Source organism: Miscanthus floridulus, unplaced genomic scaffold (assembly GCF_019320115.1).
Source record: "Miscanthus floridulus cultivar M001 unplaced genomic scaffold, ASM1932011v1 os_2490_2_3, whole genome shotgun sequence".
Taxonomy (NCBI): Eukaryota; Viridiplantae; Streptophyta; class Magnoliopsida; order Poales; family Poaceae; genus Miscanthus; species Miscanthus floridulus.
The window spans coordinates 27,183-46,481 of NW_027098335.1; the positions used below are offsets into that span (position 1 = coordinate 27,183).

The 19,299-nt window shown below is 39.3% G+C and overlaps 1 long non-coding RNA gene across 2 annotated transcripts; it reads left to right on the forward strand.

Moving 5' to 3' along the window:
* Positions 1 to 4,980: 4,980 nt before the first annotated feature.
* Positions 4,981 to 16,939, forward strand: LOC136535050 (uncharacterized). Of its 2 annotated transcripts, XR_010778918.1 has the most exons (6): positions 4,981 to 5,074; positions 16,049 to 16,200; positions 16,296 to 16,471; positions 16,560 to 16,670; positions 16,754 to 16,823; positions 16,920 to 16,939. It is a non-coding gene; the product is annotated as an uncharacterized lncRNA (long non-coding RNA). The 2 variants fall into 2 exon arrangements; XR_010778917.1 differs by lacking the exon at positions 4,981 to 5,074 and having other exon boundaries at positions 15,842 to 16,200.
* The last annotated feature ends 2,360 nt before the right edge of the window (positions 16,940 to 19,299 follow it).

Here is a 19,299-nt window from a genome sequence, read left to right on the forward strand (position 1 = left end):
TTTCCTTCTCCTCTTTGCTTAGAGTGTAGCTAGCAGGACGTAAGTAATGGCGTCCATCATCTGTCTTCTCTGGATGCAGGTTGTCTCTTTCTCTCAAACAACGCAGGTCCTGTCGTGCTTCAAATGTGTCCTTAGGCTTTCCATACACACCCATAAAGCCTAGCAGGTTCACACAAAGATTCTTCGTCAGGTGCATCACGTCGATCGAGCTACGGACCTCCAGGACTTGCCAATAGGGTAGGTCCCAAAATATGGACTTTTTCTTCCACATGGGTGCGTGACCGTTAGCGTCTTTCGGAATAGGTTGGCTTCCATGTCCTTTTCCAAAGACGACTTTCACATCATTGACCATATCAAGTACATCCTCACCGGTTCGGTTGTGAGGCTTGGTCAGGTGGTCTGCTTTCCCTTTAAAATGCTTACCTTTCTTTCTTACGGGGTGATTTGCAGGAAGAAATCGACGATGGCCAAGGTACACGACCTTTCGACATTTTTTCAAGAATACACCTCTAATATCACCGAAGCAGTGTGTGCATGCATTATATCCCTTGTTTGACTGTCCTGAAAGATTACTTAGAGCAGGCCAATCATTGATTGTTACGAACAACAATGCTCGCAGATCAAAGTGTTCCTGTTTGTACTCATCCCACACACGTACACCTTCTTTATTCCACAAAATGAGAAGTTCATCAATAAGTGGTCTCAGGTACACATCGATGTCATTGCCAGGTTGCTTCGGGCCTTGGATGAGCACAGGCATCATAATGAACTTCCGCTTCATGCATAACCAAGGAGGAATGTTGTAGATACTTAGAGTAACAGGCCAAGTGCTATGACTACTGTTCTGCTCTCCAAAAGGATTGATACCATCTGTACTTAAAGCAAACCTTAAGTTTCTTGCGTCATTTGCAAACTCCGGGAATTCTCTATCGATTGCTCTCCACTGGGACCCATCAGCAGGGTGTCTCAACATATTGTCTACCTTACGGTCTTCTTTGTGCCATCGTAACAATTTTGCATGTTCTTTGTTTCTGAACAGACGTTTCAAGCGTGGTATTATAGGAGCATACCACATAACCTTGGCAGGGATTTTCTTACGTGGACGTTCGCCCTCAACATCACCAGGGTCATCTCGCCTGATCTTATACCGCGACGCATGGCATACCGGGCATGCATCCAATTTCTCGTACTCTTTGCCACGGTATAGGATGCAGTCATTAGGACATGCATGTATCTTCTCTATTTCTAGCCCCATAGGACAGACAACTTGTTTTGCTTCGTAGGTAGTGGCGGGCAATTCATTGTACTTCGGAAGCATCTTCTTTTGGATTTTTAGTAACTCTCCAAATCCCTTGTCAGATACACCATTCTTTGCCTTCCATTGCAGCAATTCTAGTGTGGTTCCCAACTTTTTCTGCCCTGCATCACAAGTTGGGTACAACAATTTCTTGTGATCTTCTAGCATCCGCTCGAACTTGATCTTCTCCTTTTCACTTTCACATTCTCTTTGTGCATCACGAATGACCTGACAAAGATCATCAGCCGGCTCATCTTCTACGGCTACCTCTTCTTCAGCTTCTCCCATTGCAGTATCATTGAAGCACGCACCATCAGGAATAATATCATTGTCGTCCCATTGTTCTTCTTCATCTTCTTCCATTACAACACCGGTTTCTCCGTGCTTTGTCCAACAAATATAGTTTGGCATGAAACCCGACTTGAACAAGTGTGAATGAAGAGTCCTTGAGCAAGGATATTCCACCGTATTCTTACATATGGCACATGGGCAGCACATGAAACTGTCGCGTTTGTTTGTCTCGGCCGCACGTAATAAAGAATGCACGCCGTCAATGAACTCTTGTGAGCGGCGATCAGCATTATACATCCAATGACGGCTCATCTGCATTACATGACATAAATATCATATTAAAACCTAGATCATAATTAATTATTTATACAACATGCGTGCCACCACAAAAGATACAAATTTATGAAAGCATCGCTACAATGTAGACAATCCCAACCACTAAAAGAACTAAAGCTAAAATACATTTCAGGAGCACAAGGATTTCGCGACCAATCTCAACTAAAACAGACAGATCCCCCGATTGTGCAACATCTTTGGGCTTCTTCGACTGGATCACTGCCTCATTAGCCGCCGTATCTGCCTGTTGTGCAAGATATTTTTGCACGAGTTCAACATACTCTTCCTCCCAGTAGAAGCCTGAACATCGTCCACTGCCATCCCACTAAAATTAAAACAAAAAACTAGAACTTTAATCACAACCATCATGAAAATAGGTATAAACTAACCATAATCATTAAATACGATAAAATAACTCACATTGCGATCCGGACACTTGTAGAAGATACGATCCTTGTTGGGACCCTCCTTCTTCACTCGGTACTCCATCACAATCTTCATCTCATCACGACACTTGCCGCATGGAATGAGAGGAAGGCCCGGCCTAAGTCGCTTTGGAAACCCATGAGAGGCCGAGGACCCGGAAGCAGTTGCCATCTACTCTCTATACTCATTTTTTAATACACTATAAATTTCTTCTTTTATAAACAAATAAAATTAACAAACTATAAAATTATCTAGATCTCTAAACAATGATATTTTTAATGGTCATTGTGTTCTCGTCTTTTACTGCGGCAGGTAAGTAATTCATATGATATTTCCGCAAATTAACAGAAGAATGGGAATGTACACACATAACAGACTACTACGACGATATCAGGACGTGTGAATAAATAACCATCCGTACTAGTTGACCTTGCTTACGTGATCATCTCAGCGAGCATTTCTCCACCGGACAGCACCGTACTTGGTCAAGGAAGAGCTCCGATTCTATGAGGAAGGGAACACGGTCTCCCACGACCGTTGTCGCTCTCCCTCGTAGAATCAAAGCTCCTCCTTGATGTCCGTTACCGCTCGACAGAGAACATGCTTGCCGAGCTGAACACGGTCCGCAAGTTCAACTAGTACGGATTTTCTATAATTTTCTAACTATTTTCTAAGTTTTTATTTATATATACTACGTTTAGGTACGGTGATTGACAGACTACTACGACGATATCGGGACATGTGAATAAATAACCATCCGTACTAGTTGACCTTGCTTACGTGATCAGCTCGGTGAGGATTTCTCCACCGGACGGCACCGTACTTGGTCAAGGAAGAGCTCCGATTCTACGAGGAAGGGAACACGGTCTTCCACGACCGTTATCGCTCTCCCTCGTAGAATCAAAGCTCCTCCTTGACGTCCGTTACCGCTCGGCAGAGAACATCCTCGCCGACCTGAACACGGTCCGCAAGTTCAACTAGTAAGGATTTGCTATAATTTTCTAACTATTTTCTAACTTTATATTTATATATACTTTAACCTTCTTTCATGTAAATATGCAAGCTTAAAGTGATTTTGAGCTCAAATTGCTTACAAATGAAAAAAAACCACAATAAAGAACCATAAATATATATAGTGAATAAAATGGTATAAGAAAATGGTAAAAAATGAGAGTATGAGATTGGTAACCTTTACAACTGAAGAATCGACGGAGGAATCGAAGAATGGATGGAGGAACAATGGAGGGAGGGAGGAAGCAAGAACACTACTGCAGTGAGCTTCAAAATGTGCTGAGCTCGGGCTCGGGGAGGAAGGAGGAGACGGCCGATTTATAAAGGGAGAACATTTAGTCCCGGTTGATAGATCCAATCGGGACTAAAGGTAACTTTCCAACCCCGGGCGCAGCCACGGCCCGGGAGTAGACCTTTACTCCCGGTTGGAGCCACCAACCGGGAGTAAAAGTATACCTTTAGTCCCGGTTGGTGGCTCCAACCGGGACTAAAGGTCCCTGCCACCTCTGTCTGGCGCAGTAGCCGTTGGGCAGGAACCTTTAGTCCCGGTTGGAGCCACCAACCGGGACTAAAGGTATTTCTAGTCCCGGGGGCAAAAAATTCCGGGACTAGAGCCCATTTTGGCCGAGGATCAAAGGTCTGTTCTCTACTAGTGCTAGTTAGACCAAACTAGCTAATAGCAGCTAATATTAGCTATAAACTATTAGCTAACTAATAACTAATTATTAGCAACTAATTGATCCATGCCTTAATCGCGCATGTGCAAGGCCTCGATAGCAAAGGATATAAGCTCATAGCTAGGAGTTAAAGGTATTTATTGACTTCCTAGCTACTGCACTTTTGCAAAATTTCACATGCTTAGGCTCCTATACCAGGGTACTCAGTATTTTTGCACAGATCAAGGCTTGTTGGCTGACACTGGTGAAGAAGGCAATGTTAAGCAAGACCAGGCGTTACTAAATTTTGCTGGTTACTTTATTTTTTCCTTATTCCATTCTCCCTCTGCCACACTCCTAATATTCTTTAACTCTTGCTTCTGATATAGAGCAAACTAATCTTGCCAAATCAACCAAGCTTTACACGGTGAGCGGAAGGAAACCCAACATCGTCACCGGACGTGGTGATGTGGCAATGGACCAGGCGTGTCCGACCCTCTCAGCTTCTCAGTGCTCCAGCTTCAACTACTCTCCTATCGTTAGCACACTGTAGACCTACAATTGTGGCTCGAGCTCCACCCAAATTGAACCGGAGAACAGAGGGAGCATGTGAAGCCAGTTTTCTTCCCTATCTAGCACTTATTCAAGTTTTTGTTCCCTATCGAGCATTTCTGTTCATTATGTTTGTTTACATTACTAGAGAACAGACTTTAGAATGATGTTCCAATTTGGCATTAGCTTCGGCATTTTTTTGCCCCCGAGACTAAAGGTTCCTGCCCAACGGTTGTCCGCGGGGCAGGGATCTTTAGTCCCAGCTGGTATTACCAACCGGGACTAAAGCTTTTAGTCCCGGTTTGGGTGATGCCCCGGGAATAAAGATTAATCTTTAGTTCCAGTTTTGCCCCCTAACCGAAACTAATTATCCCGGCCTATAGACCAGCTCATTTCTTCCTTCCCGAGCCCGAGCCATTCCATTCAAACTCACTGCCTCTGTTCTTTAGCTTGCTGTTGTTCTTGCTCTCTCCCCCTCCATTGGTGTTGCTCTTCGATTTTGAAGGTAACAAACTTAATCCTCTTATGTTTTATCAGTAGCTTATCTCATTTTGCGATGTAGATGCATGTGTAACTTTATATGTTGGACTTTATTATGATTTTATGTCATTTTTAGCTCAAAATCACATGATGATTTGCATATATGTTTGGATAAACAAAAGTTAAATTAGTTCATCAAAATCACTTGATAGTTTAGTATTGCTAGTATATGTAGTACATTTCATGGTTTAGTTAGATAAATAAATATTTTTATTTTTTTTAATATATTACTTTAGAAATGAGAAATTTACAATAGTTTGCAAAAATAAGTATAGAAAGTAACTTGATATGGTGGATTTGATTATGATTTCTATGTCATTTTTAGCTCAAAATCACATGATGATTTACAATAGTAAAATCACTTGATAGTTTGGTATTTTACTATTATACATAGTACATATTTCATGATTTAGTTAGATAAATAAATAATTTTAGTTTTGTTTAAATATATTATTTTAGAAAATATGAAATTTACACTAGTTTGTAAAAATAAGTATAGAAAGTAAATGACAACTGGTACCGGATCCTCGGCCTCTCGTTCGGTTGCGAAACGACTGAGGCCAGAACTCCCTCTCATTATCTGCGGCAAGTGTAAGCAGAAGATTGTGATGGAGTACCGAGTCAAGAGACAGGGACCCAACAAGGGCCGTGTTTTCTACAAGTGCCCGGATCGCGATGTGAGTTTCTTACGCATTTGATTATTATGACTAATTGACCTGCTTTTCTTGAATATTTTTGACTAAATATTTTTTGGCTTTAATTTCAGTGGGAGGGCAATGGATGCGATGGTTGGTACTGGGAGGAAGATTATGCTACATACGTGCAGAATTCGGGTGCGCTTGAGGTAGCGGCTGCTGATGATGAGGCAGTGAGCCAGCAGGAGAAGCTTATTGATATTCAACAAACGAATGATTTGTCTGTTTTAGTTGCGTACGGTCACGAAATAATTATGTTACTGAAGTGCATTGTAGTTTTAGTTTGTTTAGTGATAGTTGGGATTGCTTACATTGTAGCCAGGCTTAGTTAATTAATCAACCGTGTGTGTGTCATCTATGTTGTGTAATAAAATACTTAATTATGTTCAAGGTTTTCATAATTTGTTGTGTAATGCAGATTATGTCACGCCATTGGATGTACAATGCTGATCGCCACTCCCAAGACTTTATTGAGGGCGTGCACTATTTCTTAGGTGTGGCCGAGGCAAATAAGTGGGATGGTTTCATGTGCTGTCCATGTGCCCTATGTAAGAATTTAAAGAAATATTCAATCTCAATGAGTCTTCATTCACATTTGCTTAAGTCAGGTTTCATGTCAAACTATATATGTTGGACTAAGCATGGAGAAAGCGGGGTCATGATGGAAGAATGTGAAGGAGAAGATTGAGACATTGATGACAATATTGCTCAGTATGGTGCCTTTGATGATACTACAATGAGGGGAGATGAAGAAGAGGTAGCGGCAGAAGATGATCTCGGTGATGCTCTTGGCGATGCCATTCGTGATGCACAACAAGAATGCGAAAGTGAAAAAGAGAAAGTTAAGTTCGAGCGCATGCTTGAGGATCATAGGAAGTTGCTATACCCGACGGCCGAAGAGGGGCAAAAAAGCTGGGTACAACACTAGAATTGCTACAGTGGAAGGCAAAGAATGGTGTATCCTACAAGGCATTTGGGAATTTATTGAACCTCATAAAGAAGATGCTTCTGAAGCCAAATGAATTGCCCACCACTACATACAAAGCAAAAAAGGTTGTCTGTCCTTTGGGATTAAAAATCTAGAAGATACATGCATGTCCTAATGACTGCATCCTCTACCATGGCAATGAATACGAGAATTTGGATGAATGCCCGGTATGTAAAGCAGCGCGGTATAAGATCAGGCGCGATGATCCTAGTAACGTCGAGGGTGAACAACGTCCTAGAAAGAAAAAACCTACCAAGGTTATGTGGTATGCTCTTATAATACCACGCTTAAAACGTTTGTTCAGAAATAAAGACCATGCAAAGTTATTGCGGTGGCATAAAGAAGACCGTAAGGTAGACAATATGCTGAGACACCTAGCTGATGGGTCCCAGTGGAGAGCGATAGACAGAGAATTTCTAGAGTTTGCAAATGAAGCTAGAAACTTAAGGTTCGCCTTAAGTACAGATGGTATGAATCCTTTTGGGGAACAGAGCACTAGTCATAGCACTTGGCCAGTTACTCTATGTATCTACAACCTTCCTCCATGGTTATGCATGAAGCGGAAGTTCATTATGATGCCGATCCTCATCCAAGGTCTGAGGCAACCTGGCAACGACATTGATGTCTATCTGAAGCCATTAGTTGAAGAACTTCTAGTTTTATGGAACAAACCAGGTGTATGTGTCTAGGATGAGTACAAACAAGAACACTTTGACCTACAAGCAATGTTGTTCATAACAATCAATGATTGGCCTGCTTTAAGTAATCTTTCAGGTCAGACAAACAAAGGATATAATGCATGCACACATTGTTTTGATGACCTTGACAGTATATATTTGAAAAGATGTCGAAAGGTCGTGTACCTTGGCCATCGTCGATTCCTTCCTTTGAATCACCAAGTAAGAAAGAAAGGGAAGCATTTTAAAGGTAAACCAGACCACCGGAAGAAGCCTCATAACCAAACCGGGGAAGATGTACTCGCAATGGTCAAGGATGTGAAAGTAGTATTTGGAAAGAGACAAGGTAGCGAATCTGTTCCCAAAGATACTAAGGGACACACACCCATGTGGAAGAAGAAGTCTATCTTTTGGGAGCTACCCTATTGGCAAGTCCTAGAGGTCCGCAACGCAATCGACGTGATGCACCTGACAAAGAATCTTTGTGTGAACCTATTAGGATTCATGGGTGTGTACGGGAAGCCAAAGGATTCACTTAAAGCACGCTAGGACTTGCAGGGCATGAAAGAACGAGACAACCTTCATCTAGAGAAGACAGATGATGGACATCATTACTTAAGTCCTGCTAGCTACACGCTTAGCAAAGAAGAGAGGGACAGCATGTTCGAATGTCTAAGTAGCATCAAGGTCCCATCGGGATTCTCCTCCAATATAAAGGGTATAATAAATGTGCCAGAGAAGAAATTCCTAAACTTAAAGTCCCACGACTGCCACGTGCTTATGACGCAATTGCTTCCAGTTGCTTTAAGAGGAATTCTACCTCCACATGTACGTCTAGCCACCGTGAAGCTATGTGCATTCCTCAATGCAATTTCTCAGAAGGCAATCAATCTAGTGGAACTAGTTACTCTACAGAATGATGTGGTTCAATGTCTTGTTAGCTTTGAGTTGGTGTTCCCTCCATCCTTCTTTAATATCATGACACACCTCCTAGTTCATTTGGTGAAGGAGATTAGTATTCTTGGACCTATGTTCTTACATAACATGTTCTCCTTCGAGAGGTTTATGGGAGTCTTGAAGAAATATGTGAAAGTTCGTTCTAAGCCTGAAGGAAGCATCACCCAGGGCTATGGAACAGAGGAGGTCATTGAGTTCTGTGTTGACTTTATTCCTGACCTTGCCCCGATTGGCGTTCCCGAATCGCGACATGAGGGGAGACTCAGTGGTAAAGGAACTTTAGGGAAGAAAACATATATTGGCATGGAAGACGATTATTTCAATAAAGCACACTACACAGTTCTTCAGAACTCATCATTGGTGCATCCGTACATCGAGATACATAAGGAGTTCTTACGATCCAAGTTTCCAGGGAAGACTGAAGCTTAGATTAGGCGTCAGCACATGGAAAATTTCAGTGGTTGGTTGCGAAAAGAATGTCAAGGTGATGACAATATTGATGAGCAACTGTATTTGTTGGCTAGGCAACCATCATGGCATATCCTCACGTACTAAGGGTACGAGATAAATGGAAATACATTTTACATAGTTGCCCAAGATAAAAGGAGCACCAATCAAAATAGTGGTGTTCGCATAGATGGCACAGATCCAAATGGGAATATACAAACATATTATGGCCGCATAGAAGAGATATGAGAACTAGACTACGCACCTAATTTTAAAGTCCCTTTGTTCCGGTGCCAATGGGTGAAGCTGACCGGAGGAGGGGTAACAGTCGACAAAGAGTATGGAATGATAACAGTGGACCTCAACACTATTGGGTACAAAGATGAACCATTCATCCTTGCTGCTGATGTGAGTCAGGTGTTCTATGTGAAAGACATGTCTACAAAATCAAAGAGAGGAAAAAACGAAGACATCAACTCAATGATCAATGAGCCAAAGCGCCACATAGTTCTTTCTGGGAAAATAAATATAGTGGGAATTGAAGACAAGTCAGATATGTCAGAAGATTATGAAAGAAATGTCCGAATTCCACCCTTCATAGTGAAGAAAGATCCAAGCATCATGTTAAATGATGAAGACACTCCATAGTTACGACAAGATCATAACCAAGGGTCATACGTCAAGAAGAAATTCACTGTTGTGCCCGCATGATACAATGATGCATGTTTAATATATTATGTTTTAGAGACAGATATTATGTAATATGTTATGACTTCATATTGTAATATGTTTAATATATGTTTCAAATTTCACAAGTGTGTGACATAGTTTTAGAAAGTCTATATGAGATCCAAGAATTTGTAACTAGTGTTTGATAAAACTTTCTCAAATGGGAAAATGAGCTATGTAACAATTGTAGATCTTGCTGAGATGATCAAACTTGGTATTCAGAGTTTTTTCATCTGAGGTCATTTAGTGTCTCATTTGAGCAAGTTTGACCAAGTCAAATTTGGTCAAACGAAAAAACAACACTTTGACTCTAGTATTATGAACTCTAAATGACTTCAAATTGAAAAGTTTTGAATACCAAGTTTGTTAAACTCATCAAGATCTACAATTGTTGTTTTGGTCAACTTTCCATTTGAGAAAGTTTGGACGGTTCAAATTTGTGATTTTTAAATTTCGAAGCCTACAAACTAGTTTTCAGAACCCTAGATTGTCTCAAATTGAAAAGTTTTGAATACCAAGTTTGTTCAGCTCATCAAGATATATAATCCTTATATAGGCTATTTTTTCATTTGAGAAAGTTTGAACAAAATATAGTTCAAATTTCACAAGTGTGTGACATAGTTTTAGAAAGTCTATATGAGATTCAAGAATTTGTGACTAGTGTTTGATAAAACTTTCTCAAATGGGAAAATGAGCTATGTAACAATTGTAGATCTTGCTGAGATGATCAAACTTGGTATTCAGAGTTTTTTCATCTGAGGTCATTTAGTGTCTCATTTGAGCAAGTTTGACCAAGTCAAATTTGGTCAAATGAAAAAACAACACTTTGACTCTAGTATTATGAACTCTAAATGACTTCAAATTGAAAAGTTTTGAATACGAAGTTTGTTAAACTCATCAAGATCTACAATTGTTGTTTTGGTCAACTTTCCATTTGAGAAAGTTTGGATGGTTCAAATTTGTGATTTTTAAATTTCGACGCCTACAAACTAGTTTTCGGAACCCTAGATTGTCTCAAATTGAAAAGTTTTGAATACCAAGTTTGTTCAGATCATCAAGATATACAATCCTTATATAGGCAATTTTTTCATTTGAGAAAGTTTGAACAAAATGTAGTTCAAATTTCACAAGTGTGTGACAGTTTTAGAAAGTCTATATGAGATTCAAGAATTTGTGACTAGTGTTTGATAAAACTTTCTCAAATAGGAAAATAAGCTTATGTAACAATTGTAGATCTTGCTAAGATGATCAAACTTGTTATTCAGAGATTTTTCATCTGAGGTCATTTAGTGTCTCATTTGAGCAAGTTTGACCAAGTCAAATTTGGTCAAATGAAAAAACAACACTTTGACTCTAGTATTATAGACTCTAAATGACTTTCAAATTGAAAAGTTTTGAATACCAAGTTTGTTAAACTCATCAAGATCTACAATTGTTGTTTTGGTCAACTTTCCATTTGAGATAGTTTGGACGGTTCAAATTTATGATTTTTAAATTTCGATGCCTACAAACTAGTTTTCGGAACCCTAGATTGTCTCAAATTGAAATGTTTTGAATACCAAGTTTGTTCAACTCATCAATATATACAATTGTTGTTTTGGTCAACTTTCCATTTGAGAAAGTTTAGATGGTTCAAATTTGTGATTTTTAAATTTCGACGCCTACAAACTAGTTTTCGGAACCCTAGATTGTCTCAAATTGAAAAGTTTTGAATATTAAGTTTGTTCAACTCATCAAGATCTACAATCCTTATATAGGCCATTTTTTCATTTGAAAAAGTTAGTAGAACAAAAATACTATATTTTCTTTATTTTTATAGGTTCAACAAAAATTTCCTGTCATTTTGGTCAAAAACCGAGAAAAAATTGAAACATTGACGTTACAATAATGTGATAATAAATTTCCTATCGAATAATATTAGTTTTATTAATTTTAAGTTACAAATATATTTTTGCATTAACAAAATACTTAGTATTAGTAACATTTATATTCTATATTCATAAAAGAAATTAAAAACTTTAGGTTACAAAATTTTTCCTATTTACAATAAATAATTAGTTAATCAATAGTATTTTTTAAAATAAATATTGCAAAGTATTGAAGTTGCTATAGAATTAATTGATTAACCTAGTATTAAACAAGGAGAACAAAATCAAAATCCCAGGCCTTTCCAATTACTCTGGCGGGCTGCCAAAATTTTCAGGCCTTCAGTCCCGGCCCAGGCCAGGAACCGGGACTAAAGGGTGGGCAGAATTGCCCGCCCAAAAATACCTTTAGTCCTGGCTGGTAACATCAACCGGGACTAAAGCTCCTTTAGTTCCGGCTGGTAAGCCGAGCCGGGACTAAAGGGTTGGACCTTTAGTCCCGGTTCGGCTTACCAGCCGGGACTAAAGGAGCTTTAGTCTCGGTTGGTGTTACCAGCCGGGACTAAAGGGTCCCGGCCTATATATGTCGAACAGTTCCTGTTCTGTTCATCTTCTACTTTTCGATCTACACGTCGATCTCGTCTCTGCCGTGCCCGGCCGTCGAGCTCGTCTCTTCCGTGCCGCCATCGTCGTCTACCCCCGCCCGGCCTTGTCGTCGAGCCCCGCCCGACGGCCGTCGAGCTCGTCTCCGTCGTACGTCGTCCTCGCGCGAGGTGCTCAGCTCGGCCCCGTGGTCGGCCAGCACGCCCACCATCCGCCATAGCCAGCTAGCTAGCTGCTCTCGGCCATATTTTTTAGATAGTTTTCTAGATAGTTATTTAGATAGTTTTTTAGATAGTTTTTGATATATATGTTAGATTAAAATATATTAAAATTTAATTAGTAGTTTATTCTTAGTTTTTTAGTTAGTTTTTAGATAGTTTTTGATATATGTTAATTAGATTTAAATATATTAAAATTTAATTAGTACTTTATTTAGATAGTTTTTTAGATAGTTTTTTATTATAGTTTTTGATATATTTAGTAATTATTATTCTATCTCTCTCTATATATGTGTTAGATTTAATTTTGATTTAGTAATTCTATCTATGTATATATGTTATGTTTAATTAGATTTAGTAATTAATTCTATCTAGATATATGTGTGTATGTGTGTTATTTTATTTAATTGGATTTAGTAATTATATTTTGTCTCTCTATATATTTGTTAGATTTAATTTTGTTTTAGTAATTGACACATGCATATTTTATTAGTAATTCTATCTCTATATCATATGCATATTTTATTTTAGTAATTCTATCTATATATCACTTGGATATTTTATTAGTAATTCTATCTATATCACATGCATATCTAGAGAGAGATTCTATATGTATACATATATATGTACCTTAATTATTTCTATGTGTATATATACATGTACTTAATTATTTCCATGTGTTGAGAGAGAGAGAAAATTATATCTAAGAGACATTCTATGTGTTATCACATGCATATCTAGAGATATATACATATGCACTTATTTCTATGTGTTGAGAGAGAGAGAGAGAAAATTGTATCATTCTATGTGTATATATACATGTACTTATTTCCATGTTTTTGGTTCGAAAGTGTTTTTGATTCGATTCCAAAGCCTATACCTTATTATTGTTTATCCTTATGAAATATTATGTGTTATTATATTTAATTGGATTTAGTAATTCTATATGTGTTATCACATGTACTTATGTTATGTGCCATAGTAATTCTATCTATGTGTTATCTTGAAGATACAAATGGCTACTCCAGGATGATAACTTGAATGATGACATAATGGCGGATATTATCAACGCCGGCACCAATGCAGATGTAGATGACACGAGTCAGTACTTTGCTGATTATGAGGGATATCCTGAATATCCCGATGGTTGAAGATCAACAAATTGTCACGCAAGAAAATACTAGGCGAGGTATATTCGATTATCTATCATCTCTTATAGATGCATGCGTACGTATATTTGTTGTTAATCGTTGTGTTTCTACTCATGTAGCCTGGTCTCTGGATCTACATCAACCACCGGCAAGAGTAGGAAAGTCCGAGGGCCAAAAAAGCCATTAGAGGGCCATTTCATAATATCAGAATTCGACACCGACACCGACAAACCATTGGGACCACATGCTCAGACATATGTCAATCAATGTGGGTTCATTGTAAGGGATAGGATCCCTAGTTAGTGCTCGTGAATGGAAGCAGAAGATATCCGCTCCTAATGTTAGTTTTGTATCTGATCAGTGACAAGAACCTAGCTTGGAGAGATATCACTCAACATTTCACATTACAAGTAGATGATGCTTTGAAGGAGCTAGTGAGGGATTGGACAATGAAGAAGATGGCAACATTGTTCCAGAGTTGGAAGAAGACATTGTATAAAAAGTTTATCTTGAAGAATGATACGCCGGATTTCAATGCTAAGGCGTTTGTCAAGTTGGAGTCCCATTGGGATGACTTCGTACAATACAAGACATCTCAAGAGAGTGAGGAACGTGTGATGAGGAATCGGCAGAATGCCCGATAGAAGCAATACCATCATCGCATGGGATCAGGTGGTTATAGGAGTGCTATTCCCAAGTGGCAGAACCTAGAAGCAGAGATTACTGCCAAGGGAATCATACCTGAAACAATAGAGAAGAACTGGCCTCAACGCGCGAAGAATTGGTTCTACGCTCATGGGGGAAGCCTAGACCCAGACACTGGCAAGCTAATTTTTGGCCAAAAAATTGAGAGAGCAACACAGAGACTAGCTCGTGCTAGGGAAGAAGCTGATAGTGGTGTTTTCAAGCCCAACAGAGAGAAGGATGAATTGACATATGCCCTAGAGAATCCCGAACACGGTGGTCGAACAAGAGGCTATGGGGCGGTTCCGTGGCTACAAGCATTCCCAGCAGACAAGGATACCTACAGAAGCCGCCAGAGAAAGAAGGATGAGGAGGCTAGACCGAATCCGTGTATTGGAGCAATTTGTTAATGAGTCACGACAAGCATTGCTTGAATCACGTGAATGAGAAAAATCTCTTGAGGCAAGAATGCAGGAGGAGATCAAGAGGCAAGTGCAGCTAGCAATGAGTCAAATGCAATCGCAATCAACGCCGAGAGTCACCATTAGCCCCGTTGGTCAGATGAAAAGCAGTTGTGCTTCCACAGAGCTGCCAGTTATTCAAGATGATGCTGGGTTGCGCTTCCCTGTTGATGACATTACCGAGCCTCTAACAACATGTGAGCTGCACATTCCAGATGGTAATAATGCATCAATCATGGTGGCTGTCGGGGTTGTATCTCCAATAGACCGAACGAAAGACACCAAGAATCCATGGGTCAGTTATTCAACCTGGATATGCTAGCGTCTCGGTCGATAGAGTGCTCAAAGGTTACAACAATGTTCCTCTTGACATTGAAGGCGGTGATGGGGAGAAGACACTAGGAGAAGCAGAGAAGACATTTATTCAATGGCGCAAATGCTTCATCATCATTCCTGGGACGCCACCGCTTCCCCTACCTCACCCTAGGTACTGAATGAAAGTGAATGAAATATTATTTTCCATTAATTTTATATTGGCTTCAAAAATAATTGACTCACAACTTGTTTTTGTAGCAGGGTCTCCCCCAGCCTAGCCCAATCATTCATTCCCCATCTCATCACAGCGTCGCAGGGGGGCGAGACGACTTCATCCCCACAGGCGATCTCCAACTCCTACACCGGCCCCATCGCCTCCACAACGATCTCCAACTCCTACACCTGGCCCCACCGCCTCCACAACGATCTCCAACGCCTCCACTGCCGGTCTCCAACACCGGCCTCATCGCCTCCACGCCGGTCTCCAACACCGCCCCCACCCCCTCCATAGCGACGCACTACAGAGACGTCTAAGGTCCCGGCGGCAAAGAAGACCCCGAAAAAAAGAGTTATTTCTCAAGAAATACTTCCTAAAAAGACTGATGAGCAAATAGCAGCTGAAGAAGACAAAAAAGTGAAGATTTTTTTATAGATATCCAAAAGCAGAGACAAGCGAAGCTTAAGGAGAAGCCGTACTTTTACATACCACGAGATCTGCTGAGGCAGAAGGTCGAAGCTCACAAGAAAAAGATGCTTAAACTTCGTAAGCCTCCGCCACTATCAGACTATGACCGCTCCCTCGTGAAGTCACATGATGCAGATAAGAAAAGGAAAAGAGCATCAGGGAAGGATGTCCCACAGCTCGGACAACAGAAGCAACCAATGCAAAATCTTGTTGTTGCTAATGAATATGGTTCCAACATAGAAGTCTATCGACCAGACAACTCTGGAGAAGTGTCGGTTCAAGACCTTAATGCTTTTTTTGAACTAACTGGTTTAACCTTGGATCAATTGATGGGCAAAGCTCCAATCCAGAACCTGGAAGTTGATACCTGGAAGACTTATAAATTTGGCAAAAGTCTGTACAACCCTGCGGCTCTGAATGAATTGGGTACGCAAATGTACTTGCTCAACAAGTGGTACATGCAGGCGTGTGGCAGGGGTGAGGAGTGGATCTTTGTCAGATTTAGAGACCATCATTACTTCCGTGGCGATGACATCTTACATATTAGTTTCGAAGAATTGCATCAACTATACCACATGGACGCTCTGGACAAATCAATCATTAGCTCCTTTTGTTTGTAAGTGATTCGTACTTTTATTTAATAAACTCACTTCCATGCGTACGTGTATATAATTATCCTCACATGTAACTTATATTTATATATAGATTCAGATGTCAGAGCTCCAAAGAATACAAGACACCAGTGTTGGCTTCATTGATCCTTATATCGTATTCAAAACCGATATTATTGCCAAGGAGCAGTGGGTATCTGAAGCACAGAAGAATATCATGAGGTTCTTCGTGAAGCAGCACGACAAGACAACAATACTTTTCCCGTACAACTTTGAGTAAGTGTTAATAATAATGTAGTCTACACATTTTATGTAATATCAATACAACTTATATGCATGTACGTGTGTGTATAAACCAATGCAGGTTTCACTGGATACTCATTGTCATTGAGTTAAACTCAAGTCGGTTAGTAATCTTGGACTCGTTGAGAAAAGAGCGGGCACTATACCAAGATATGATAGACATTATCCAGGGGTAATTTTGATCTCTCGCGCACAACTATTATTGAATAGACTTTGCCATAATTTATTAACGATCGTACATTATTGGTCGCACAGGGTTTGGAAAGAGTTTATTCGGCAACACCGCAAGGATTGCAAGGCACCACTTAATGTAGTTGAAATACCAGTAAGTTGTACTATATATACTTCCCCACGTGTTTAATTACTATATCGTACTTCAATTTACGTGTGAGATGATGAGAATAATCTTCTTCTCGTACAGTGGTGTTTGCGGCAGCAACCAGGTAATAACTTGTGTGGATACTACGTTTGTGAATTTATCACTGCACACATAAGAAGAACTCCTGAAGATGTCCTCAGAGTACGTATATATCAATTTTTTATTTATTTTTAAATGAATATATATATATATATGTATTAATACTTTTCCTTTTATTTCAAATGCAAGACTGAATGGTTGAAACAAAGGGTCATGCAAAAAGACCATCTGAAAGCAGTTCAAGAGTCAATAGCAGGATTTCTTCTAGAAAAAGTGCTAAATCCCAACGGCGAGTTCTACTTTGATCCTAAGGAATAAATGATGTAAATTAAATGTTTATTGATATCGTTATTTTCGAGAACAAGATTATGAAAGTGTTGTATATATACATATATATCTATAATATATATAGTTTCATACTTTATTCGAATATAATAATGCTCGAGATGAGAATTAGATGTAATTATATGCTGTGCGTGTATTTATATTAGCAGTGTAGAATACGTACATAAAAACATATTATATATTAAACAAATATGTGTAACTGAACTAAAAACAAATTAAACAAAAAAAGAAAAAGAAAAGGAACCTTTAGTCTCGGTTGGGGTTACCAACCGGGACTAAAGGGTGCGGCCACGTTTGTTCGGCTGGAGGGCCTTTAGTCCCGGTTGGTAACACCAACCGGGACTAAAGGTCCATCTTTAGTCCCGGCTCGATGACCCGGGACTGAAGGTTGCACCTTTAGTCCCGGGATCGTTGTCCCGGCGCGGTAACCGGGACTAAAGGCCGTTACCGCCCGGGACAACAATGCCATCCTGTAGTAGTGGTATGACCATTCCATTTTTTTGTTTTGAGATTTTTTATGTCGGGTCATTAAGATGATCAAAAAAATAATGTAAAGTTTCAACAGCATATTAATATTCTCTACACCAGGGCTTGTTGCGAGCCGCGTTACGTGATTAAAATGGTGGTAAAAGTTTATAGATTTTTTTTAAATCTGCATTATTTGAAATAAAAAACTCAAAACTGTAAAGTTGTAGGTCTCATCAAGAGCTACAACTTTCATATAAAAAGTATCTTTAATGGACACAATAGAAGAGAGATATGATTTTTCTAAGCAAGACAAGTTTGATTACACGGTTAATGTGCTGCTGAAAATTTAAATTATGTTTTAAGCATTTAAATGACCACAAATGAAAAAACCCAAAACTAATAATAAGTTGTAGAACTCACCAAGAGCTACGATTTTCATGTAAAAATTATCTTTACATGATGTCATACAAGAAAGATAAGATTTTTCTAAGATAACAAGCCCTAGTACCCAATTAATATGTGCTGAAAATTTATATTATTCTTTTAGTATGTCAATTAATGACCTCAAATGAAAAACCTAGAAACTATAAAGTTGTAGATCCCATCGAGAGCTACAATTTTCATATAAAAATCATCTTCACGTGACATTGTATGAAAAATATATGATTTTCTAAGGTAGAGCCCTGCCTTAATGGAATTCTAGCAGAATGTACTCTAAAACCTGACGGAAATGCTAGATAGGGAACAAAAACTTGAATCTGTACTAGGTAGGGAAGAAAAAAATTTCATGGTATAGGAGGAAGAGGAAGTTTTCATAGCTTTATACAGGGATTTTCTCTTGTTTCTTAACTCCTACTACAGTACCTGAATAGTGCTAGGGCTCAAGCCACATTATATGCCCTAAAGCTCTACGGCTTTGGTTTTGTTGGCTGGGCCTCAGTCGTCCTACCTATTAGTGCAGCTAAGAGTCCTGGTGTCTCTCAATCCCACGATACACATAGTCTTTACCCCATACACCAATGGTGTAGTATATTTATTTGCCTGCCTAGTGAACACACCCGGGCCTTGTTTTTTTCTTTCAAAAAATCAGGTATATCTTCTCTTAATTGAGAAGAAGCAATGTACAATAACAACACTGCATACTAAATAGAAACAACCATCCTCACAATAGAAGGGACAACAAGACAACCACCACAATGATACCCTGCCAGCAAATGCACCAAATTAATCACCGGCAGATTTGGTCCCTTTTAATATATAGATTTTCCTTTAAACCATATGATGACTATTTGTCAGTTCATGCAATCATGCAGCATCCACATGCGTGGCAGCATGTGTTTTGCTGATATTGTGTTGTTTCCAAACTTTGTTTCTTGAACAATTAGCAACCATATGGGTTTTGAAGTGTTATCATCTCTCAGTAGTGAGTATGTAGTTTTTGCTGCTTTGGATAGAAAACATAGCCTAATAATGTCATGCATTTGTCAAAGACAGTAGACAATACATCTCATTAAACATTACTATGAATTTAATGGTGGCCATAATAAATGTTCATAGTATAGATGTGTGT